At 37.3% G+C, this 26,099-nt stretch overlaps 1 long non-coding RNA gene across 1 annotated transcript in view; it reads right to left on the bottom strand.

Moving 5' to 3' along the window:
• The window catches only part of LOC147584278 (uncharacterized), a 36,154-nt gene extending 12,006 nt beyond the window's left edge, over positions 1–24,148 (bottom strand). The window contains exons 1-3 of the long non-coding RNA XR_015255293.1: positions 22,963–24,148; positions 20,150–20,345; positions 19,268–19,396 (exon numbers count right to left, since the gene is read on the bottom strand). This is a non-coding gene — a long non-coding RNA (uncharacterized LOC147584278). The remainder of the gene's footprint in view (positions 1–19,267; positions 19,397–20,149; positions 20,346–22,962) is intronic.
• Between the last annotated feature and the right edge of the window lie 1,951 nt (positions 24,149–26,099).

The raw sequence follows: 26,099 nt of genomic DNA, 5'->3' as shown, positions 1-26,099 counted from the left end.
GAGAATCTTCTGCTAAAACACTAAACAAACTGTCACATTTGTTTCTGAATTCTCATCCTCTTTGGCACGTTTTTGGATCTGATCTATATCAGCAGTCTCTTTTTCTCTTACTTATTTCTGTATTCTCAGAACCAAGGCTCCCCTGCTCTTTCTGAATGCTTTCCTTCCTCTCATCACTAACTCAAGTACCCTTTAGAGGTGCTGAGTTTTCTGCCCACTAACCACTTACGTTTGCTTTGTAAGAAAGTACCTATCTATGTAGTATGTTTAACAGTGTGCCTGTTTCCTAGAAATGCAACAAGAAATAAAAATGCCAACCCCCTTGTATATATTGGAGATTCGCTTGGTTAATTTTATTAGATAGCTTAGTGGATACACAGGCAAATGCACCAAGGACTGAGATAAAATCCACATCTTAAAGCATGGCAACCGATAAAAAACATATTGATGAATACATGGCTAAAGCAGATACTATGTGAGAGTAATAGAGTAGATGAAAATATTTTGTAAATTCTTTAGCACTGTACACACATTACCGCGATTGTTTTTCCTTTAAGACATCGCACTGAGAGTGAATTAAATAAGATGCCAATTGCCTATTAAAAACGTTGCCTTAATTAGTAGTTGGGAACCCCCCTCTTTGTATTAAAGGGCAATAATGATGGAAAGACCTGCTACATGTGGGATCTTTCTTTTCTTTATCCTAAGTTGGTGATGCTATTTGGGTAATAACTGATGAAAGGACTAGGGTGCCAACCAATTTGCAGTTAAGTGGCTAATTAAGACCCAAAGCAAAGCTGCCAGGAGGTTGGTTCTCCTACTGTAAAGTGACACATAAAAGCAATTAGAATGGGGCTGGCTTTGCTAGGACATATTTAAATTTGAACCAAACTTTGGGCCGGTTATTATTTTATGTTAATATATTCCTCTGTAAGACAGAATCAGAGAGGAAAGGGAATCATTTAGGACATAAAAATAAATTAGAATATGACTTGGATTCACAGGACTTCAGAAGTGAAAAAAAGCAAAACTATAAAATCACTTCCATGTTTGCAGTCATAACAGGGGCACTATATGTAATTAGCTTCCCTCCTCTCAGAGGAAATGAGACTAGGTGCATGGAGCACAGTCATCCAAGAAGAGAAAAGTCTCTTCATTCTTGGGTCTGTTGTCACCTGTCTGTCATACTGCATGAGTGTGACACCTAGCCCAGAACGGCAAGGTTTTTAGAATTGTTATATTTCAAATTGGGCCAAGCCAGGGTTAACATTTAAATATAGATGCTCTAATAGCACAGAGCGGAAAACAGATTCTCTCTGGGGTTAGAAAAAAGATTTGAAGTGGATGAGGAAAAGTAGAGAGAACTGGAGAAGATGGAAATTACAACACAAATTATCCACATGTAAGGGAAGGGTGGTTGGGGAGAGGAGACACCTTTAAAATCACAGCTCCAGTGGCACCTTCGAGTTGTGGGGAAGCACAGTCCATTTATACCTTGCCCTTGTGATTTATGATGTCACCATTAAACCCCCTGATGGCCTTATATCCTTGTAATTTGCGGTTGCCTAGCATTTTTTTCTACATACAACTCAATAACTCATTGTGTAGCTGTTTCGCACACACATAAACACACACATTAGTGTGAATATGGGTGTGCTGAATCTGTCGTCGATGGAAACCATGATTTTTGATGTAATAATGAGTTGGTTTAACAAAAGGCAAGAAATCACGGGCTGGATGCGTAGCCAGCATATCACCAGTGTTCCCGTGAGGCATCAGAAGGAGACAGGGCACTGCATGTTACCACAAACAGATTTCACTCCGACTGTCTCTCTACTCTTGTTAAGAATTAAAGAAGCAAAACTGTTTGGAAGGGGCAGCCAAAAATCATTATTGAAGGAAATCTGTGAGATTGCACAGAGATAAAGAAGGAAATATATTCAATTCACCTCAACATTATAGTAATAGGATTAGAAAATAACAGGATTAGAAATGAGACCTTCAGGGCTAAATTCTACTTCCCCGGGAGATCGCTGGTTGGATCTCTTCACCGCCCAGGGAATCTCTGCTTCCTTCTAGAGTGTCTAGTCATGGCCAGTAATCGTGACACCATAAATCTGAGACAGAGAAGGTTCTGGAACCTTTGCTTTAAGACTATAATACAACTAGTCATTAGCATTTCTGTGGGGGTGAGAGGTGGTTTTCAACATCTCTTATGTTAGCTTTTAAACTGACTTCTGTAATTATTCTCCAACGGAAACATGAATGCCAGCAACTTTCTGGGGAGTTATTTTTATTTCTATTTGAATATTTTAGCTACAATGCTGGATATGCACTGCTGGATCTCTGAGAATGCTGTTCTAAAATGCTATATTTATCAAATGACCAAAGAGCACATGCTGCCTGGATTAAATTTATCCCAAGATGAGAGGTTTTATCTCTAATCATCTGCTTGTTGACTAATCTGGATGCATCTTGTGCAGGTTTGATGGTTGAGACGTAACACGCTAAAGTGATCCAGATCTCTTTGTCTTTGCGTTCGCCTTCCTGAAACATGGAAATAATGAAGGTGGCTACCCTGAATTCATCACGCCTTACGGTAACATCCTCGTTGAATAAGGCTGCCGGTTCGACATGAGAAAAAGTGGGGTGCTCTTTTTAAAGCAATGTAATACATAAAATCACAAACATTTTAAAAAACTGTAGGATAGCTTTTCTGCAATGCATTTAAAGCCCGCATCAAGTGTAATTCTGAAGAGTATGTGTTTCTATGGAATTCTAGTCCACCTGTTCTGGGGCCCATGTCACATTATAAAATTGTTCTTTTCGCCTGCGTCTGATATGCTAGACTGTGATCTCCTTGAAAAAAGAAATATTTACTTGCCATATTTATATGCCTATCAGCCTCCCACTCAACTCCAGGCACATTGTGAGCATTCACTAAACCCACCATAAGAAAGGTTGACTACTTCCCTGTGTTTAAGACACTTCATGGTGAGCAAACCAGCCTTGTTTACCTTCAGTAACCTCTTCCATGGGACTGCCTTATTATTATTATTCTTATTTTTTGCATTAGGGTTTATAAAATTCTACATTGGGATTAGATCACGTGTCTTGCAGACCTGCTTTCCACAAAATGAAAAAATCAATACGAAGGATATCCATAACAAGCTCAATAACGCAGCCTTTCTCTTTGGCAGCTTTTAACGCCAGCAAAGAAAAATTAACGAATGAGGAACTTTTAAGATATAGAGTTCTGGAGTGAGCATAGAATCATTTGCGTTTCTACTATCCTATACTAGGGCCTATCAAAAATTGTAAGCAGCTTTTCTGCTGGCTACATTTTCCCCGTGGGTTATTTTCTTTTCTATTAAGTAATTCCTTAATGCCCAGGGAGTTAAAATTCTGTTGAAAAGAGAGTTCTTAGCATCTCCTAAGATTCAAAGCCTTCCCGCACTTTTTTTTTTTTGATCTTGAAGTTTTTAAAGTGCTGCCTGTATAGTTAAATGTGTCTTTCATGACATATTTATTTTACAGTATTTCTAAGGTTAAATATATTTGTGTAGATGTTGTATAATCAGAATCTTACTCTCAATCACTTTCCACCTCATTTTGTTGCATGATCTAATACTTTCGAGAAGCTATGCAAACTTTTGGCCTTTTATAATTCTCATCTCAATATGATATCATAGTAGTAACCAAAGAAAAAGGAAGAATTGAAAATATGTCAATGCCTGTTTATTTTTTTCCCTGAGGCTAAGATAAACATCATCTTTCCAATTTCCAGCCAACATTTTAGAGGTGCAGGGGAATGTCCATCAAAAAATGAGATATTTCAAACACATTGTGTGAACCATTTAATATTTCTTCACCAATGAAAGCATGCATTAGCTATGGTCAAAGCCATAAAAAATTTTTTTCTTCGTTTTTTTAAGTCTACTTATTTATTTTGAGAGAGGCAGAGTGAGAAAGGGAGGAAAAGAGGGAGGGGGCAGAGAGAGAATCCCAAGTAGGCTCTGTGCTGAGAGCACAGAGCTTCATTTGGGGCTCAAACTCACAAACTGTGAGATCATGGCCTGAGCCGAAACCAGACACTTAGCTGACTGAGCCACTCAGGCTCTCCTATTTTCTTTTTTAAATGAAGATATTATCTAATTATAAAGTATTCTTCTCTTGAGATTAGTATATAATGATGGGGAATTGATTCATTTATCAATTTTCCCCTCTCTTGCTTTTGATAAAAAATCATAGACTATGGTCTTTGAACCTTGGCTAATTCTAGTCATCCAATGTCTTACTGGCCTTGCTCAGGGTGGGAGTGGCTTTTGAAAATTATATGCTGCTCCTCAATCACAGTGATGTATTATATAAAAGCAACATGGTTTTAGCAGTTCGGCATTATAAAGAGAGTTGCCGGAATAGATATAGCATACAGAGGTGAATGTGTGTGTGTGTGTGTGTGTGTGTGTGTGTGTGTGTGTGTGTGCATGCGTGCTCATGCATGTGTATATAATCCTAAAATGAAGAGACATCTATTCTGCTAATAGCTGTGTACTTGGTCCCATCTACACTTTGATTGTACATCAGTTATGATGTGTCTCTTTCTAACAGGAAGGATACCGATTTTGATGAATAGCTAAAAGGTAAGATCATTCTTAAAGGTGTGAGTGATTAATAATGGCCATGCATAGATTTTTTTCTAAGAGTGTAAATAAAATATATCATTCACATGAAGGGCAGGAGTTTGGCAGAATGATTCATAGTGCATTTGAAAGCATAAAAAGTCAAATCTAGGGTCTCTTCTAAGTGTGTCAAAGAGGAAACTGGTTTAAACATTTGAAATATTCAAGTAGATGATGAAATATTTGAGTGGATGTATAGAAATTATATGCCTTACAGGGTACTAAAGACAGAACTAATGTTTTTAATTACCACCAATTAGACAAAACCAAACATTTCTCTTTTAGTAGCAAAAAAGAAATAGTATGACAGGACTAAGTGGATAAAAGAAGAAGGTGGCAGGTATATACCATGGCACTTGGACCATTTACTTCAATCCAACCAAGATTTACTACAGAACCATTAGATTGGAGGTTCCTGCGGGAAGCTGTTGCATTAACATAAAGCTTGGCTCTGACATGGTCAGCATCCATACCAAAGTACATGGGCCCTATTAAATTGCTAACTAATGCAAAAAACCGACAAAACTGTTATATGAAGATAGAAGAATTATTCCATATATCAAAGTACATTAACAAATAATCTATATGCTTGGTCTTTGTTTATTCTCTGCCAATGGTCTGGAGCTCATGATATTTTCACAAGTCACAAGAAAGCAAGCTTGTTGGCAATAAAGTACTATATGGCATGCTCTTCTATGACCCAGTACCCCAGAGATTGTGCATGTCACAGAAAGAAAAAGTCTCGGGCCCGGGGTCAAGATGAGATTCGACTTTTCTTCTACAAATCCTAGGTGAATGGAGGGTCACTAGTTGTGCCTTTCTCGCATGAAATGAAGGTGAAAAAATAGACTTCAAAATAAACTGCATAAAAAGGAACTTTGAGGACTATCTAGGGTCAAATGCCCATACCCCCTAGAGATAAAAACAAGAACCATCGTTTGTACTCTTTTAAGAATAAAGACAAGCTGATGAAGTTTTTAATTTTTAAAAAAATTTTTTACTTCATGCCTATAAAAGATTTTAGGAATGTAATTATCCTCATGTGATGCCTCTCCCTGTGAGGACATAGGGCATACATCCTGGGCGTGATAGAAGGCACAGTGACATTCTCTCTCTACAGTTATCATGGCCTTCCCCCTGTGTTCTTTGGCTGCCAATGTTCCCTGAAAGTCAGGACTCGTGTAAACAAGCCAGGCATGAGGCCTATTGATGGACAGAGATCTGACGAACACCTGACACCATCAGGAGCACGACTTTCAAATCAGAAAGGTAAAAACGTAGGAAATACCAAAGGATCATGTCATAGGTGAGACTTCACTACATTAAGGTCTTCACAGTATTTTTGGAAACTAAACTCCCTTTCAGAAAATCTAAGATATAACACGCTTTACTGAGTTGAATGCCACAGAATCTGTTATCCCCACCCTCTAATTCTCTCTCTCTCTCTCTCTCTCTCTCTCTCTCTCTGAAGACACATGTTGAGCATCATCCTGCCTCTGGGTGTGGGAGTGCAGATATGTGTGTACATTATAGGCATAGATATGAATATCTTGAACTTCCTGGGGTAGTAGGATTTAAAATCAGTTCAGTTCCCCTATTTAATACATTTCAGGATTTGGGAATTCTTGGATAAATGTTGAACATGTTGCTTATAATATACATCCAAATACAGAATTCAAAGTATAATTCTGTATTTAGATATGTGTTATCCAGAATAGAAATATTTGTATCTGGTAAGCACCCTAGTGAGACACTATCATTTGTTTTACTCTAAGTTCTAACTCCAAAGTGTAATGTCTGAGCTTAAATAAAAATTAAAGCATCAAATATCTCAGAGAAAGCAGGACTGGGAAGGTGATGCTTAGGGAGGTCAATAACGGTAGATGTATTAAAAAGGTTATACTATATTTCTCTAGTTCAAAGTTCCTTTTTAGGATATATCTATTTGGAGATTTCATAAAAACACATTTATGCTTTCATTTACCAATATTATTAAGTACACAGTGATCTGAAAGACAAATACCATTTCAATATAATGTGAGTCATACATAAATAATTACATTGTGGTCAATGGAAAAATGGAATATACTAATCAGACAATGAAACAACTACTTTGAAACTCTGTCAACAAATTTTGCTTTTTTTCTCTTGACTTTGCTTCCTGAAGGTGAGGGTAAGCAAGTCATTTCTTCCTTTGTTTTTCTCCCTTTGTTGGCTATGCTGCAACAGAGTAAATGAATCTGTATGGTTGTCTTCCTCATCTTGTGTGGCCTGGGTGATTAAAGACTCTGCTAATTCTCTAGATGCTTACCTAAAGGTATCCTTCCCAGGCTTCCCTTTTCCCTGTCCTTTAAAGGAATCTTCAGGGAGCAAGTGGATGCCATTAACCACACAATGAGTCCCGAGATGATTGTGCCTTCTTCCTCATAAGCTGGTTGTTGTGGCCAAGTGGCAAAATGAGACACATGGAATAAGAACCAGTTGACAACCAGATGCAATGCATATATTTGCAACATGAGGGAGATTCAAATAATTGAAGTGGTAAGACACACAGCCACACCTACTTTGAGTTTCCTCGAAGGGTACAGTCTCTGAGGTCTATCTCTGATTTCATGCCTTCTGTGGTGACAAAGAGGTTCGTTCATGTGCTTTTATTTTCCCTTTTTATCTTGCTCTGACCACCACCACCCCTGTTCTTTTCAGTTCCTCAGTTCCTCAATTCTTGCAGTCTGGAAAGACCCCATGTTTGCTTAGGTGAAAGACTTTCTATGCTGAGGTCCCTGACTATGGAGCCATTAATGGTTTCCAGATTTAGAACATGATTATTATTCTTTTGTTTTATTTTCTTTGACTTCTTCATTCTTCCTTCATTGCCAGAGTACCATTTGCAGATTGGCTATAGCCAACTAGCTCCATAACTTAGCAAATCAATAAGTTGTTCGCCAAATCACCAACAAAGGGACAATCTGGTAGGACGGTACTATGAAGAATTAGTCTCTTTCCACTAAAATCCACCTGGTTTTAGTCATCAATACAATATATTGTACAAAAGAGGAGACTATTCTTCCTTAGAATTGCAATTAGAGCCTCCATTCAGATTGTAGTCATACTTTAGTTTTAATTGCTTGTTTTAAATGTAATTTGTTGGATTCCTTTGACTCAAAACATACACAATCAGACTAAACAGGTGTTTTAGTGAGAAGAGTGTTTACAGAACAATTCAGGTGAGGTATTTCCAGATTGACTGGATGCAATTTTAATGACACAATCATCCTCAAGTGTGTGCTAACTCTTACTACATTCCAGTGACTTATTTATCAACATCACAGAGCGCAGGAGGATACATTTCCCTCACTTTAAATATTTAATATTGACGATTTGAAATCACTAAAAAAGAAGAAGTAAGAGGAGGAGAAAAAGGAAGAGAAAGAGGGGGAGGCAGAGGAGGAAGGTGAAATACTCCAGTGAAAAATAATGAAATTACAGGAATCATTCCAATGATGCTAAACTTTGCTTCAATTAAATTTAGTCCCTTCTACTTCTAACTCACAAGCCTTCTTTGGCGTCATCAGCCTCTGATATACTTTTCAGTGAGTTCCAAAGAATCCATAAGGTATAAAAATTCCAGAAAAATTATTTGTTGGAGACCAAACGTAAATAGATATATGTTCAGCATCTGAATGTTACAGAAAACTTCTCCAAAATGGCCCATATGTTCTTCTAGAAAAAGCAACAGTCCTGACAGTGAACCATGAAATATTCTGGAGGCAAATGGCAGAGTGCCAGTGTCTTAAGGGACAGCATTTTCCACTTTAAATAACAGACAAAATAAAGCTTTAAAATGTTCTTGGTGATATATGATTCAGTAAACCCTTCAAGGCGATATAAGGAAAACCTTTTCTTCTTAAGACTGATGTTGGAAAGAAACAAAAATTAAGAATTGCTCTGCCAGGCAGCATAAAGAATCAATTGGTGACTTTCTGAAATTCAGGAAATTCAATGAATCGATAGACTGTTAGGAACCAGGCCACACACACTGAAAGTGATTCTTTTTAAATATGAGATACCAGAGATAACAGAAAGCTCTTCTGAAAGCACGGAGCATAAGCATGCATTTAAAAGAAACTAAATTGTGTACTAGCAGGAAATGAAAATAGCTTATTTTTTAATAGGCACCCGCAAATGGGGACATTTGGCAAGGGTAAACCAATGCTTAATTGTAAGATAAGCAATTTACAGGTAAATATCAAACTGTATTTTTTCATTTCTCATTTGATTTTTGTCATTTCTAGTTCACTTACCCTGTCTCTAAAAATGGCAAAATCTCTATCATAAAATAATTTGGATTTAATTGACATTCCCCAAGGCAAGCAAGCTGGAAGTAGAATTCTTTTGAAAGCAAACACTTTTTGATGACTGTAAGAATCAAGTATAATCGGAGAATTTTTCTTGTTCATATTACAATAGTCTACCCATCTTTATGTAGCTTATGACACAAAAATTAAAATGTATAAAGTGGTCCTTTAAAAATTATAAATAATCAGTGGGACAGTTGGGTGCCTATAAAATTCTTTACATTATGATGGAAGATACATTAGACTGAAACATTTATTTTATCCACGGTTTTATTTTAAATTATTTAAATTACCATTAAGACATGTGAAATGTACTCAACTGAAATCATCACAAATAATTTATAGTTTTATTTTTCAAATAAGAAAAGTTACAAATAGGAAGTAAAGGAAAGCAAGGAAGCTTTATAAGATTTATAAAGGAAGCTTTATAAGATTTCCTAAGCAAATTGAAAAAATAATTATCATAAGAAATTAATCTTAAATTTAGAGTTATTACTAGGAAGTTTTTGGTTTCTTCCCACTATTATGGGGTTCATTTGTTGACTATTAAGCCATGATCATAAAACATGGAGAAAACATACAGTTTTAAATGTGTAAGTCAGTAATATCCTAGATTATGATTGCTCCTCATGGCAGAGTTTTAATTGTGTCTAAATAATTTGGGGGAAAAGACTCTTTTAAATATTTAGGACAATAAAATTTAAAACCTGGGCAAAGCAGGAAGATGATGCAGTGGGAATATCCTGAGCTCACCTTGCCCCCTGGACACAGAGAAACAATTACATGTATATAACTAACTCTGAAAACAACCTGAAGACTGGCAGAACATATCCTTCACAGCCAATAATAGAGAGAAGACCACACTGAAAAGGAAAGGATGTGCAGAAACACCATTGGGAACCAAACCCCAGCATGATTAACTACAAATGGGAGGGACATCACAAGCATGAAGAAGTGAGAGGATCAGACCTGACAGGGCAACACTGGCACTAGGGACCCACCTTGGGAAAACAAGTTCCCATAACATTTGGCATTGAAAATCATTTAGGGGAACCTGGGTGGCTCAGTCAATTAAACCTCTGACTTCGGCTTAGGTCACGATCTCACAGTTCATGGATTTGAGCCCCGCATTGAACTCGGTACTGATAGCTGAGAGCCTGGAGCCTGCTTCAGATTCTGTGTTTCCTTCTCTCTCTCTCTACCCCTCCCCACTTGTACTCTCTCTCTCAAAAATAAATACTTTTTTAAAAAAAGAAGAAAATCATTTAAGAAGCAGGAAGCTAAACTCAGAGAGTCAGAGGGTGATAGGATACCAAATCCCTGCCCTTAAAAAGCCAGAATACTAAATAATGGCCTGAGACATAGCACAGAAGCAACAGTGTGGAAAGCACCTGGGGTATACCCGAAGATTTATTAACTAATCTTAGAAAATGTGCCAAAGGGGCAAGGATATACAGGAGATTCCTTCAGGAATGAAAGTGCTGGTGGGGCACCATTTCTCTTGTCTTCCCCCAGTCTAGATAGCCAGACACTTGTGGAAGCCAAGAGTTAAAAATGAAAGAATTGAAAGAGTTAAATGAAGCAAACATAAATAATATGCTTGATAAAAAGATTCAAAGTAATGGTCATAAAGATATTCACTTGATTTTAGAAAAGAATGGATGAACTCAGTAAGAACTTCAAAAAAGAGACAGAAATATAAAAAAGAACAAGTCAGGGGTGCCTGGGTGGCTTAGTCAGTTTAGCATCTGACTTTTGATCTCAGTTCAGATCACGATCTCAGTGTTGTGAGTTCAGGCCCCACTTTGGGCTCTGCACTGGGCATGGAGCCTACTTAAAAAAAAAAAATCAGAGCTTGAGAAGTCATCTGAAATGAAAAATATGCCAAAGGGAATAAACAACATATTTGAGGGGGCAGAACAGATCAGTGAGCTAGAAGACAGAAAAATAAAAAGCAAAAGCTGAGCAGCGCAAAGAAAAAAGAATTAAAAAAAAAACAAAAACAAAAACAGGAATAGGTTAAGGGAACTCTGTGACATTATCAACCATAATAACATTCACATTTTAGGGATCCTGGACATAGAAAAGAGAGACAAGGGACAGAAAGTGTATTTGAAGAAATAGTAGCTGCAAACTTCCCTAATCTTTGGAAAGGAACACACATCCAGGTCCAGGAAGTACAAACAGCCTCTAACAAGAATCCAAGGAGGTCCATATCAATAAACATAATAACTAAAATGGTAAAATGCAATGATAAAAAGAGAATTTTAATTTTTTAAATCTTTATTTTTGAGAGAGAGAGAGAGAGAGAGAGAGAGAGAGACAGATTGTGAGCAGGGGAAGAACAGAGAGAGAGGGAAACACAGAATCCAAAGTAAGTTCCAGGCTCTAGGCTGTCAGCACAGAGCCCGACAAAGGGCTTGAACTCACAAACCACGAGATCATGACCTGAGCCGAAGTCAGATACTTAACCAACTGAGCCACCCAGAGGCCCCGATAAAAAGAGAATTTTAAAAGCAGCAAGGGAAAATAAAATAGTTACATACAAGGGAAACCCCTGAGGCTATCAGCAGATTTTTCAGCAGAAACTCCGCAGGCCAGAAGGGAGTGGCATGACATGTTCAAAACATTAAATAGAAAAAACTTACAACAAAGAATACTTTACCTGACAAAGTTATTATTCAGAACTGAAGCAAATATAAAATTTCCCTGACAGACAAAAGTTAAAAGAATTCATCATCATGAAACCAAACTTACAAAGACACACACACACACACACCAGAAAGAAAGAAAGAAAGAAAGAAAGAAAAAAAGAAAGAAAGAAAGAAAGAAGAAAAGAAAAGAAAAGAAAAGAAAAGAAAAGAAAAGAAAAGAAAAGAAAAGAAAAGAAAAAAAAAACTACAGGCCAATAATCCTTGATGAAGATAGATGCAAAAATCAGCAAAAATCATCAACAAAATACTAGTAAACCACATTCAACAATACATTAAAAAGCATTAAAAGGATCATTTAGTACAATCAACAGGGATTGATTGCAAGGATGCAAGGGTAGTTGCCTCTGGCAAATCAATCGATCTGATGTATCACATTAACAAGAGAAAGAATAAAAATCATATGATCATCTTAACATATGCACAAAAAGTATTTGACAAAACATAACATCCATTCATGATAAAAACTCTCAACAAAGTAAGTGGGAACATACCTCAACATAATAAGGGCTATATATGAAATACCACGGTTAATATCACACACAATGGTGAAAGACTAAAAGCTTTTCCTCTAAGGTCAGGAAAAATGATAACGATTTTTTTTTTTCACTACAGTATTAAAAGTCCTAGCTGCAGTAATCATCAAGAAAAAGAAACAAAGTCACCAAAATTAGTAAGGAAGTAGGAAAACTGTCACTATTTGCAGATGACCTGACACTATATATAGAAAACCCAAAAGACTCCACCAAAAACTACTAAACTAATAAATAAATTCAGTTAAGTTGCAGAATACAAAATTAATATTCAGAAATTTGTTGTATTTCGTGTACTTAACCAAAATAGCAGAAAGAAAAATTAAGAAAATCCCATTGACAGTTGTACCAAAAAGAATAAAATACCTAGGAATAAATTTAACCAAGGAGGTGAAAAACCTATACTCTAAAAGTTATAAGACACTGATGAAAGAAATGAAGATGACACAGCAAACCCTGGAAAGATATACTTAGGTCATGTCATTGGAAGAAATAATATTATTAAAATGCCCACACTCCCCAAATCTGTAGCCCCTTTGCTCCTGAGAATAGCAAGGCCAGTCACTTCCTGATCCTCTTCCGCGACTGAGCTGCCAGTTCCGGGCCCTCTACACGCTGTCCAGGGAGACAGAGGAGCTGACGAGGCTGGCCGGCTACGGCCCCCGCACAGTCACGCCTGCCATGGTCGAGGGCATCTACAAGTACAACTCGGACCGCGAGCGCTTTACCCAGATCCCTGCCAAGACCATATCCATGAGTGTAGACGCCTTCACCATCCAGGGCCACCTCTGGCAGAGCAAGAAGCCCATCACCTCCAAGAAGGGCAGCAGCACCCCCAAGTAGCCTCATCCCGGTGGTTCCCAGGGCAGAGGACAGCCTGCAGAACAATCAGTTGGCATTCCTGGGACTCGTCTGTCCCCAACCTTGTCTGGGTAGGGCTGGAGTCCCTATCCCCTACAGATTCAATGCAGTCTACAGATTCAATGCAATCCCTATCAAAATACCAATAGCATTTTTCACAGAATTGGAACACATAATACTAAAATTTGTATGGAACCACCAGACCCCAAATAGTCAAAGCAATCTTGAGAAAAAATAGCGAAGCTGGAAGCATCACAATCCCAAATTTCAAAATATACTAGAAAGCTATAGCAAACAAACAAACAAAACACAACAACGGTATGGTACTGGCACCAAAACAGACACATGTAGATGAATGAAACAAGATGGAGAGCCAAGAAATCAACCCATGCCTACATGGTCAATTAATCCATGACAAAGAGGCAAAAATATACAATAAGGAAAAGACAGTCTTTTCAATAAATGGTGCTGGGAAAATTGGACAGCTATAGGCAAAAGAATGAAACTGGACCACTTTCTTACACCATACACATAAACAAACACAAAATGGATTAAAGACCTCAATATGAGACCTGAAACTGTAAAACTCCTAAAAGAGAAAATAGTAACCTCTTGGACATTAGCCTTAGCAACATATTTATAGACATGCCTCTTCAGGCAAGGGAAATAAAAATAAAAATGAACTACTGAGACTGTAACAAAATAAAAGCTTATACACAACAAGGGGATCCATCAACAAAACAAAAAGGCAACCTAGTGAGTGGAAGAGGATATTTGTGAATGATATATCTGATAAGGGATTAATATCCAAAATATATAAAGAACTTACACAACTCAACACCAAAAAATAAACAATCTGATTGAAAAATGGGCAGAAGACATGAATAGACATTTTTCCAAAGAAAACAGCCAACAGAAACATGAAAAGATGCTCAGCATCACTCGTCAGGCAAATGTAAATCAAAACCACAGTAAGATACCACCTCACACCAGTCAGAATGGCTAATATCAAACAGGCAAGAAATAATGAGTGTTGATGAGGAGATGGAGAAAAGGAAACTCTTGTTCACTGTTGGTGAGAATGTAAATTGGAGTAATCACAGTGGAAAACACTATGGAAGTTCCTCAAGAAACTAAAAACAGAAATACCGTATGATCCAGTAATTCCATTCCTGGTTATTTACCCAAAGAATATAAAAACAGTAATTTGAAAAGATATATGCACTCCTATACTTACTGCAGCATTATTTATAATAGCCAAGATAAGAAAATAACCTAAATGTCCATCGATAGATGAATGAATAAAGAAGATACATATATATATGTACATGTGTATACATATACGTATGTATATACACATATACACACCATGAAATATTACTCAGCCACAAAAAGAATGAAATCTTGCCATTTGCAACAACATCATGGACCTAGAAGGTATTGTGCTAAGTGAAATAAGTAAGACAGAGAAAGACCAGTATCATATGATTTCACTTATACGTGAAATCTTAAAAAACAATAAAAAAACATACTCTTAAATACAGAGAAGAAACTGGTGGTTTCCAGAGAGGAGGTGGAGAGGGGTGGACAGAATAGATGAAAGGGGATTAAGAGGTACAAACTTCCAGTTATAAAACAAATAAGTCAGGGAGACAAAAAGTACAACATAGAGAATATAGTCAAAAACATTCTAACATACTGTTTGATAGCAGACTGCAACTACTCTTACAATGGTGAGCACTAAGTAATGTATTCACTGTCAAATCAGTCTGTTGTACACCTAAAACTAATATAACATTGTATGTCAATTATATTTCCATAATAAAAAATTAAAACCTAACGTTTGTAAGAAATAAAGCATTAATTAAAGCAATACATGTGATAGTCAAAGAAAAGTTGCACTTTCTACAGTAAATTCTGTCACAGGAACAAGATCGATGTGTATACTCCACAAATGTGAACAATTTAAATATATATCTAAATATATAGCAGGGAGCACCCAGTGAGTGACCAAGGACTATTCTGAATTTCTGAAATATGTCTTCTACCTTGTGGTTATATGGATATGTTTGCAGGTTACCCTATGTTGGCAACAGTAGCTCCTCCCCTAAAGACAACTTTGATTAGCCAAAGAACAATGGTATAGGTATTCAAGGTTTGAATGACTCCCTTGAAGTTTAAGTCTCTTTCTAAATTTTTTAAAACTCTATTCATATGCTCTCTTATATTAAACATATAATATAAACAATATCATTATTCCTTGATGTTTCGTGGCCCAACAGTCCAGAGCACCGTTAGCAACATTTATCACTGACTATGCTACAGATGTAGTTGTGCAATATATACTACTGAATTAAAATCATGCTGAGAATTTGAGGTATATGGCATCTATTTTCCTATTTCTTTTTTTACTCATAAACTGGGGGAAATTATACCAAATATGCTTACTGGAATGCTCTAGTTCACCCAAATTTTTCTTTGCAGGATGTGGATTTTATGGGATCCTAAATATGAAATAAACAATGGAGACTGAACCAGAACAGGCCTCACTAACTTCCCCATAAATTTGAGTTGTTTAACAGGGCTGACTTTGTATTCATTGTAGATGGTATGGTAAAACACTGACTTTTGCGTGTTTGTTGTTTTTTAAAAGAAGACTATTAGTATGGGTGTTCATCTGGCAGAAAATGCCATTCTAAGCCAAGAGTCAGTTGGTATAAGAAACAAAAGTGCAGTGTTAGGAAAACAGTGACTCTCTTCTGAGGAAACTAAGAACGACGAAGTTGAGAACTTCTTCAAAACTATTCTTGGGGCACCTGGGTGCAGTTAGACATCTGACTCTTGATTTAGACTCAGGTCCTGATCTCACAGTTTGTGAGTTTGAGCTCTGCATAGGGCTCTGCACTGTCAGTGCTGTCCTGCTTCAGACTCTCTCTCTCCCTCTCTCTCTGCCCCTACCTCACTTGCTCTCTCCCTCCCTCTCTCTCTCTCAAAATAAATCAAAAACTTAAGAAAAAAACACTATTTTTGACAATGTCTATGTTTTCCTTTGATATGTTTATCCAAGTCCATTCCTAGTTGTGAGGTGCTCTGGACAAATACTTTTGTAGGGTCTCTGTCTATATAAACAATTAGATTTAAAAAGTGTTACCAAATGTATGGGTCTGTATGAGGTAGAAATAAAGACTTAGAATAATGGGTAAAGAAGAAGTAGTTACACATTTGTTGTCCAATCAATAGATATGAAGATTCATCTTAGTTTCCAGGTATCATTTCTTCCTATGCACGTTAAGGAACGATCTCTTCATGTTATTTATCGTCTAATAGGTCATTTTTTAAATAATTTCATGCCTCACACTACATGAAAAAAGTAGTAATGCCATTATTATACATAAAGCCATAGCTCTTCACAATGTACTTGTATCGAAACAAGATAGATCTTTCTGCTACTGAAATTCCCTCACTGCATTTATTTGGTTATATCATCACTCATGACACTGCATCACCTAATGGCTTCACTGTGCTATCAAAGGTTTTAGCTGCACTTCATTAACGATGACCACACATAAATGCAAGTCTTATCCCTCGTATGCAGCAAAGCATGAGTTATCATTCATCTATCATTTTAATCTTACCAGACAGAATTTTATACTTTAAACATAGGATAACACATCTTCTAAATATGTCTTCCTTCAAAATCTCTAACCAAAATCATTGCATTTGTAGAATGTAATACCTTCCAGTGTTGCCCTCCACATGCTGCCACCAGTGGGGAGAATTAGTAAGAGCCCCATGAGCTGAGCAAGAAGAATGGTCCTATTCATCTAAGAAGTGTCCACCTCGTTTCCAACAAGGCTTATGGCTAACCCAGGAAAGTATGTCACCGCATCAATCACAGGCAAGAGTGAACTTTGATCAGAAGGGCTGTTTGGCAGTGAGAAACAATGTTCTGGGAAACTCTCCAAGGAGACAGGCACAGCCAGCCCCAGAGATGTGCCTGACACCCAGTACAAAGCCTGAGGCAAAAGGAGTAGGGTAACTTTCCTAGACTACAACAAAGTAAAGGGTGCTTGCTGCCACCCAGACACCATCTGGTGCTGCAGATCAGAGGAGACACCTGTTCTAAACGTGGACAGGTGAGAACTGACTCTGTGGCCCACATATACAGCTCAAATCTAAGGGTCACAGATGGACTATCAGGAGCCTAGAGCCCTGAACTCATCCTGTGTCCAAAGTGAGTAAGATTCACCCAAAATCTATAGGTCAGCACTGTTCTGTTGTTCAATCTCATGTGATCCCATGAAAGAAATACTGTGATCTGAACTCAGGGTACCTGGCCTGAATGACACTCCTGGATCCTGTAGGTCCTAGCCTCTATTCTATCTTTTTTTTTTAATGTTTATTTATTTTTAAGAGGGAGAGAGAGAGATTTCGAACAGGGGAGGGACAGAGAGGGGGGCGGATAGAGGATCCAAAGTGGCTCTGCACTGACAATGAACCCAATGGGGAACTCAAATTCATGAACCATGAGATCATGACCCGAGCCAAAGTTGGCCGCTTGACCAACTGAGCCACCCAGGTGCCCCTCTAGAGATGATCTTTAAAATTTGGTAAAAGGCATTTTAAAGTGCAGAGCAACCAAAGACACAGGTTAGAAAAGCAGGGGCTCCTACTTGCTGGTACTATATTTTCCTCCAGTTTTTAAAAAAGCCCTTAGATACAAGCTGGGTCTTCCTATAGCATATCCCTTTTCATCTTACTAATCATTGTATTTTCAAACATATTGCCAGAGAGTAGGCTACCCGATAACATTAGAATAGCCTTCCCGGAAACAGTCATGTCTTATATTTCTGCTCTGCTCTGTAAAACCTGGCCCAGGGCTAGTCACATAAAAGTCCACAAATACTTCTTGGTACATAACAGCTATTTACCAAATACAACAAATACAGTTAACAGGAAAACTGTAGAACTGCTAAACGAGAAGTTAAGAGTCACTGATACTATAAAGGTAATTGTTACTGGAAAATAAATTCATAGTCAGAGCAGTCATTCTTCATCATAGAGATTTCAGCCTAAAGAAAATAGTGCCATACACCAATTCTCTGGTTGAAATGAAAGGGCTGGGCTGATATTACATTTCCTAAAATTATTCACCAAATGAAGTCTTCTATTATTTCTCTTCCCTTTCTCTATTTGCATTATTGAGAGCATGCACATCTTCTTCTTCCTTTTTTACTACAACAGGTACAATACTTCCTTTTATGTTCAATTTAATACTGACCTTTCTCTATGACTAACCCTACTCCACAGTGACCTTTTAGAATTGAAGTATCACTTTTTATGTATGGTCTATACCACATTGATTCACACTGATATGTCTAGGAATATGCAAGAGCATTGTGGGTCTATATGTATTTTGCATATTATTTAGATACATGCATATGTATATATATGTATACATATATATATATATATGCATGTGCCATCCCCACAAGAAAATTATATGCTTTATGCTAATGAGCACATTGTTTATAAAGCATGAAGCACTTTCCCAGAAAGAGTAGGAGCTGAGAAAAGTCTCCTACATTTGATTAAACTTTGATTCCACCGTTCTACATCTGGACTTTGAAATCTTTTGAGAAGTTTGCTGCTTATTAAAATACACATGAGATTTAAGAGTGATAGGAATCAATAATTATCAATATCACATTTAAGCAAATCTGTGGTAATAAATGGAGTGAGAAATTGAACTAGTGTAGATTTTCCAGGTGATATAGGTACAGGTCCCAGGTGATACATTTTCTTCCCAATAATTCTTCCCCAGCACAAACCAAAATTATCACCAATCATCACCCACTACCTATCACTACTATAACCAGCACAACCAAAGATGCTCGATTATTAAGTCTTTGGGCACTGAGGCCACATATTAATCATATCTCCATCCTTGAGCAAAGAGCACATAGTAGTGCTCAAGAAATATCAGTTGGGGAATAAATGAAAATCTATATTGTTTTGCCTTCTTAAACTGATCCGGCTGTATCTGAGTCAGCACATCAGAGTTGGCATTGTAATTTCCATTTTTCCAGAAATTTTATCAGAAGTTGTGGGGTCATAATAATTACCTTGCCAAAACTGTGAACATTACACAGGAAATCTCTTCCATGGTTCCAAGGCTACACAGCTCACTTTACTCATTCTTCTCAAGGGAAATTTAGCAAGAGGATATAGGTGGCTTTTCTTTTCAATCATTGCTGTGGAAAAGATAAAACAATGCAATCATGAGTCACCTTCATTTATGAAAATATTACATCAAGCCCAACTGGAACAAATGACCTTATTACTTAGAAAAAGAAGAGATGACTGTGACACACTAGAAAATGTGTGGGTCAAAATTAAAAAAAAAAAAAAGGGAACATGCAAAATTTATAGTTTGTGGTAAAATATTAAGTCATTACAAAAATGCTCAGCATTACCAACAGTAAGTGGTTAGAAAATGGCCATAAGGTAGTTCAGAGAGTAAGACACTGTCATATGCTTCTTAAAATTTAGAACATCTTCTGAAATGTGGTAGCGTATATCTTACTTTGTGTTTAAGCTATATAAACACGTGGAATATAGAATGCTATAGCTTGTGAGGCACGTTCTGATTATACAAAAATAAAGAGCCACTGAAATGAAAGGATACTTTTCATCCCTATTTCCAGTTCAAAACAAGAAGGTAACCTTCCATACCATCAGGTGGATTCTGGAAGATAATTATTTTGCATGCTCAGTTCAGGTTCTTAATTCCAACGCAGCAGGTTACTACAGGTTTTAGAGGAGAAAGGAGCCAAGATACATAAACTTTATTGTTATCGTTGCCCATTTGACAAGATACTGCCCCAAATGAATGGACATTGGCCATTCAGATGGAAAACAAAAGCCTGTTTATCAGCTGGTTAATTGCTCTCAGATATGAAATAAGATTCCCAGCAGTAAAGCTCCCTCACACTTCCATTCCTCACCTGAATTATAAGCTATCTGCGAACAGAACTGTTTCCAGCAACCAAGTGTTTATCAGGATGAAGCACATCTGCCACAGATGACTGCTGACCTTTCAACTTTGGTCAGCACTTTGGCAGCCGGCATAGTCATAGGAAAGGGGGATGGATGCAAGTTTCCTGGCATTCTCATTTTCATCTTCCCTTGTGTGGCTGAACTCTGAAATGAGAAGGTAACTAAGTAAAGCCAGCACACTGCAAATATCCCTTTCGCAAGATGAGTCTGGTGAATGCACTTACTTCCCATCACATTTTCTAGATTGGGGAGGACAGGGGTTTTTTGCAGTTAACTCATCTTATTAGCTTCTTTTATAACTTACTGTATTAGCTTATCACTGGGAAAGAATATTCATTGTATAATTCTTCAAAAGAATGGTTACTAATACTAATACAATACTTGACTGCTAGATCATCCAAAAATCACCACAGAGGCTCACCATAACAATGGAAAGAGATTTAAATATAGGGCTTTGTGGGGCGCCTGGGTGGCTCAGTTGGTTGAGCATCTGACTTCAGCTCAGGTCATGATCTCACAGTCCGTGAGTTCGAGCCCCGCATCAGTCTCTGGGCTGACAGCTCAGAGCCTGGAGCCAGCTTCAGATTCTGTGTCTCCCTCTCTCTTTGCTCCTCCCCCACTCACACTCTGTCTCTCTCCTTAAAAAATAAACATTAAAAAATAATAATAAATAAATAAATAAATAAATAAAGGGCTTTGTCTTTCCTCTGTGGAATTTTTGGACAAGCTGGATAATCAGTAAAGGGTAATTTTAAAAAGGTAAATGTAGGAACTCTTGCACTAGCAGAGAAGCCTTAACTCTGATAATAAACCACTACTAAAAATAATACCAATAACAACTAACTAAATACTTTTAATAGATTCTGCACTGATAGCATTCTTATATCAATTTTCTGTTAACCTGTGGGTTTTCCCGCTTTTGCATAACCTCAGTGCACATGGAACACAGGTCTTACAAGGGAGCCTTCTGGATGCGTCTGCTTACCTGGCTCTGACTTGTTTCAGCTACAGAATAATGACTGCATTCATGCGTACATGTAACCCAGGCATACAATTTTAATAAATATTAAATTATCTCTTCCTCCATCTGTCTCTTCCTTCCTATAAGCAAATACCTGGCCATCTACTGGCCAAGGCTTTAGTGATCCTTTTAACAGATGATGCAGTATAAAGGCAATCCCCTGTGCTTCCAAAACTAATCATTGAATCAGAGGTTAGTAAAGAGATGGCTGCTCCCTAGTGACCCCTCAATTTCCTTTTTGGAAATCCCCTCCCTTCCTTTGTGTGTGAATTCCATGCCACTCCCTCCCTTCTACAAAAGTGAGGGGAGTCCAATCATTCTTTTTCCTGGAACACCAGTAGACCAGGAGGTTCTAACACCTTAATTCTGTCAATTAGATCTTCACTGCTAAGACATTGGGAGGAACTTGCATGACTCAAGAACAACTGTCCCCGTGATGACATTGTGACCACTTTATCTCAGCTGTTGGAAAGTTACCGTGGTAATCCTGTCCTTCCTGAGTTCTCTTGGATCACGGGCTGAAGCCTGGTCTACAAGTGTCCTGTTAATTGTGTGAGCCTCCAGCCTCACCTTCATATTCTTCCAATTAGTTCCCTTTCACTTTTGTTAACCAGAGTTGGTGTCTGTTACTTACAAGGAAGAACCATTACTGACATATAATGCATGTAATCATGAAAGACAGTTTATAAAGTAAGATAATAGACGTGATATTCGGGAATGGCATAGACAAAAATCCCAATGTGTTTTAAGACAGGAAAGTGGCAGTGGCATCAGCTAATCAGGAACGGATAGTAGAGATAGTGACACAAGGTTTCAGCAGGTGTGGTCAGATGGATGATAACCAGTGGGCAGGGGGAAGGGGCAAAATGTGCCTAAGGCACAATCAATAGATAACTTCGATGAAATGGGGATTATCTCAGAGTATTCTTCCTGCCACAAACATTTCTTTAGTATTTTCTAGTGTGGGTGCTGCTGGAACCCAGTGTTAACGTCAGGTACCTGCCCCTGAGGAGCACAAAGTCCAGTCTCCCTTCAAGTAGAGAGGGACACTCTTGGAATGGGCTAATAAAAGATTTTTGACTGCTGTCCCAAAGCTGTTCTCTGAGGAAGTAGTGTCTTCTCCAAAGTAAATCTTTGATGTCACCAAAGCATTATTTACAGGTGGAAAAGGGAAATAAATGCTAGATTTAAATAAATGCATTTAAAACTGTAATGAGCAGACGTTTGCAACCTTCAAGGGTAGCACTCCATGGAAATTGTGAGAATTTCTAGCTTCAATTGGTTTTCACTTTAACACTTGAAGTAAGTGTAAAAGCATTCATAAAAAAGATATATAACCTATATGTGAAGAAAAATTTAATTTTACCATTGTGATAGCTTTATATAGTTTTCTGAAAAATCCTTACTCATACGTCTGCTTCTTTCTGACAGATATTAGCCAGTTTTTATTATTTTTTTCCCTTCAGGACCCAGGTAAAGCAAAAGGGATTTCTATGGACCATCCTACTGTGAACACAGTTTATACCTTCTTTCTATATTTTGCTCTAATAATCAGTATTTACAATTTTGTTAAATGTAAAGAGCAACTTCCTACTTGGTAATCAAACCGAACCTTCCCACTGGAGGAACATGGGTGGCAAACAGCCATATGTACCGTAGTAGAACAGCTTCCCTATAGGGCATAGTTGAGGAGATACACGTGATTAATCATCTCATCTAGTACGAAGTAGGAATACCCACCATAGACTACCTGTGCATAATTCCAAGGGTTGCTGATGAAGAAAACTTCTCCACTTCACCCAAACTTGAAACAATTGTCAAGAGTGATGTTTTTTCATGGCTGGAATTAAACAGTGATGGCCATCTGGATATAATATAATTTATTGAGTCAATCTTGTACAGTTCGCATTTAGGTTGATTCTATTTTAATGACCTGGATTATCTGACCATTTACTTTGGATAAATTCCAAGCAGTAGAATCGTTAGTATCTATACATTTTCAATGTTTTTGACCTATAGGGCATTTAATTTTTTTCCTTCAGAGAAATTATACCGATTTATACTCAACCAGCGCTGTGCGAGTCACTGCTCCACTGTCTTCCGAACTGCAGTCCTGGAGAGCAGGTGGAGGAAGAACACAGTTGCGTCATTCCAGTTGTTGCATGAATATCTAACCTGAGTTTCCATCCTCAGACAGAAAAGTGATAAAGTTCAAATTGCTAGGTTTTCAAATCCCTCTTTCCCTATTTCTCAATATTTGTTATATTAAGATAAACATCTCCTTCATAAGTTTTAAATGATATAAATTTTCTATTTCTATTTTATTTCATTTTTCTATTTAATAAGCTTCACTAAAATATCACCACAGAGTTTCGCTTCCCAGTGTGAGTTTCTCCATTCAACACCTACCTATTCAACTATCTATCTATCTATCTATCTATTTATCTATCATCACTGTCATTTTTCTATTTATGCAAAGGGAAATTCAGAGTTTGGATATTTCCCACCTATACTCATCCTCACATCTGTGTCTGCTCATTTCATTCCTCTTCCAGAAAAGGCCCTTTCTCCTCTCCCAGACCTATTCTAAACCTCCTTTCCTTCAATCTAGAGTACAAGTCCCTGTGTCTGCCATGCCACTTCCCTGGCACCTGGCTCTCAGTAATTATTTGCTCAAATTCTCAGCCCTGACACTATATCATTATAAGCTACAGGATGAATATTGGCTAAATACAGTGAGTAATGCATTTAGGCTGAATAGATTTCAGAAGGAAAGCATTTATCACCTAATATTTTAAGAATGACTGTCAGCTGGGTATTTTATCACTTGAACACCTTTCTCTTCATCATCAAAGAAACTAACAGTTTTCATAAGAATAAATAGCACAGAAAATAATCATCATATTCATAAAATAAGTGAACCATTCTCTCATGATGATGATAATCTACATAGATTTTTATATTTTTAAGACCCTGAGTTTTTTCCTTGAACTCTTAACCAGAAATTGTCAAGATAGGGCTGACCTATGGGTCACTATTTTTCAAAATAATTGGAATTCCTCAACTGTATAGTGGGTACCTTATTAAATATAAATGAAATGAAGAATTAAATATCTTCATTTTGAAAAGGCTCTAGTATGAAGTAGTTACTATTCACTACATAATTCTACTTTCTGACTATCATTAAGAAAAACTTTTCACACAGTTACTGAAGAGTAATCTTTAATTTTGGGTCATTTGAGCTCTCCCCGAGAAAAAACTAACTAACTAACTAACTAAATAAATAAATAATAAACAAATAAGATAGAGACCTGTTCTTTTAACATGCACATATTTAATTTCATGTGTTAAAAGTTAAAAGTTGGCCTCTTGTTTCGTCTCACATTCAATCTTTGGCTCATATCAGTGTCCCACATAACTTCCATGCCCTAATAACCAAAAGCAATATTAGATTAATCTTGTATTCTAAAACAATTTTATCTGTGACTTTCAAGTTTCATAGCTATAAACCTATCGGTATCAATTATGACAGGAAGATTTTTAAATGTATTGTTTACCTTAGGAGATTTTTCATGAAGACCATTATCAAAGGCAGTAGAAATATAATCACTATAAAGAAAGACCATACAAAAATACTCTTCAGGTGTTGGATATAATCATTTCTGCTCGACCTTCTAAAATAAATATGCAAATGCTGCAGTTTAAGGTATACCTGCTATAAGTAAAAAATGAAAACAGAATTCAACAATCTTGTTCACTTACTTGTGCAAACACAGATTTCATATGCAACTGAGGAAAACTCTCATATGATCAGTTTGTTAAATAGCCTACACATAGGTTGCTTGAAGACTGACTTGAAGTCTACATAAGACGAGTGTTTCCTGTCAAGTACTCTGCATTTCTGAACTTAAAAGTAAAACAAAAGATGGTTCATATTTCATTGTGAAATATACAGCATTCTTTCATGTTCAACCTTTTAAGATTTTTTTTTTCCTTCATAGCAGGCAAAAGATAAAAGATGTAACAAGGAAATTAACTTTCTCCTGTTTTTCTTGTTTTATTTCACTTGCACTCTCTTCCTTCTCTCTTCATCTCTCTCTAAAGATTGGAAATGTGTAGTAACACCTGCTGGGGCGGTAACAGCAGTTGAGCTTTGCCTGAATAATGCCCTGTGAGTGCTTAGAGGGACACAGATCACTGTCTCCATACTCCTTCCGCTCATCGCATGGTTACACCTGGCATCAGAAGGTTGGCCACAATGAACTGTCTTCATGCCTACCATGGCAAGACCTCGAAACTTGGAGCTCTGGGCAGTGGTGTCCCTTCCGTAGCCCAGCGGAACTGAGAATAGAATCTTTGTCCTTCCACCACAGATGGTCAACCGACTGGAGTGTGCCAGTAATCTGAGAAGGAGGCCAAGCTTATTTTAATTACAAATTACCCCGTCACTTCACGTTTGTTATCTCTCTGTACCTGTAGTTCATGCAGCAGACAACTTAATACACATGATTTAAATAATCATCAAAACCTTCTCTGTTTCGGCACTTTCCACCTTTCTCTGGAAAGCCTGCACGTTTGTAGGGATTTATAACTGCAAGTGCCTGAAGTCAAGTTTCAGTTCTAGCAAATGTGGGGTAGATGCGACTTTAAAACAAACTGATCAGACATTGGAACAACAAAGACCGGAGGATTAAGGCAGTCTCTGAAGATGAAAGTGTAAAGAGATCTTGGGGGAAAATCGCTTGAGAGAAGCCTTTTAAAAATCAAACAGAAAAACTCTCATCAGTGGGCTCCTGCTTCTTTTTTAGAATTTTAGCAACATGTGCAAGGGGTTTTATTTATCAAGTCAGATCTCCCATTCTTTAAATAAAAAAAAA

This window comes from Puma concolor, chromosome A1 (genome assembly GCF_028749965.1).
Source record: "Puma concolor isolate L17-30 chromosome A1, mPumCon1.1.hap2, whole genome shotgun sequence".
NCBI lineage: Eukaryota > Metazoa > Chordata > Mammalia > Carnivora > Felidae > Puma > Puma concolor.
This window is presented reverse-complemented; position numbering and strand designations above follow the sequence as displayed.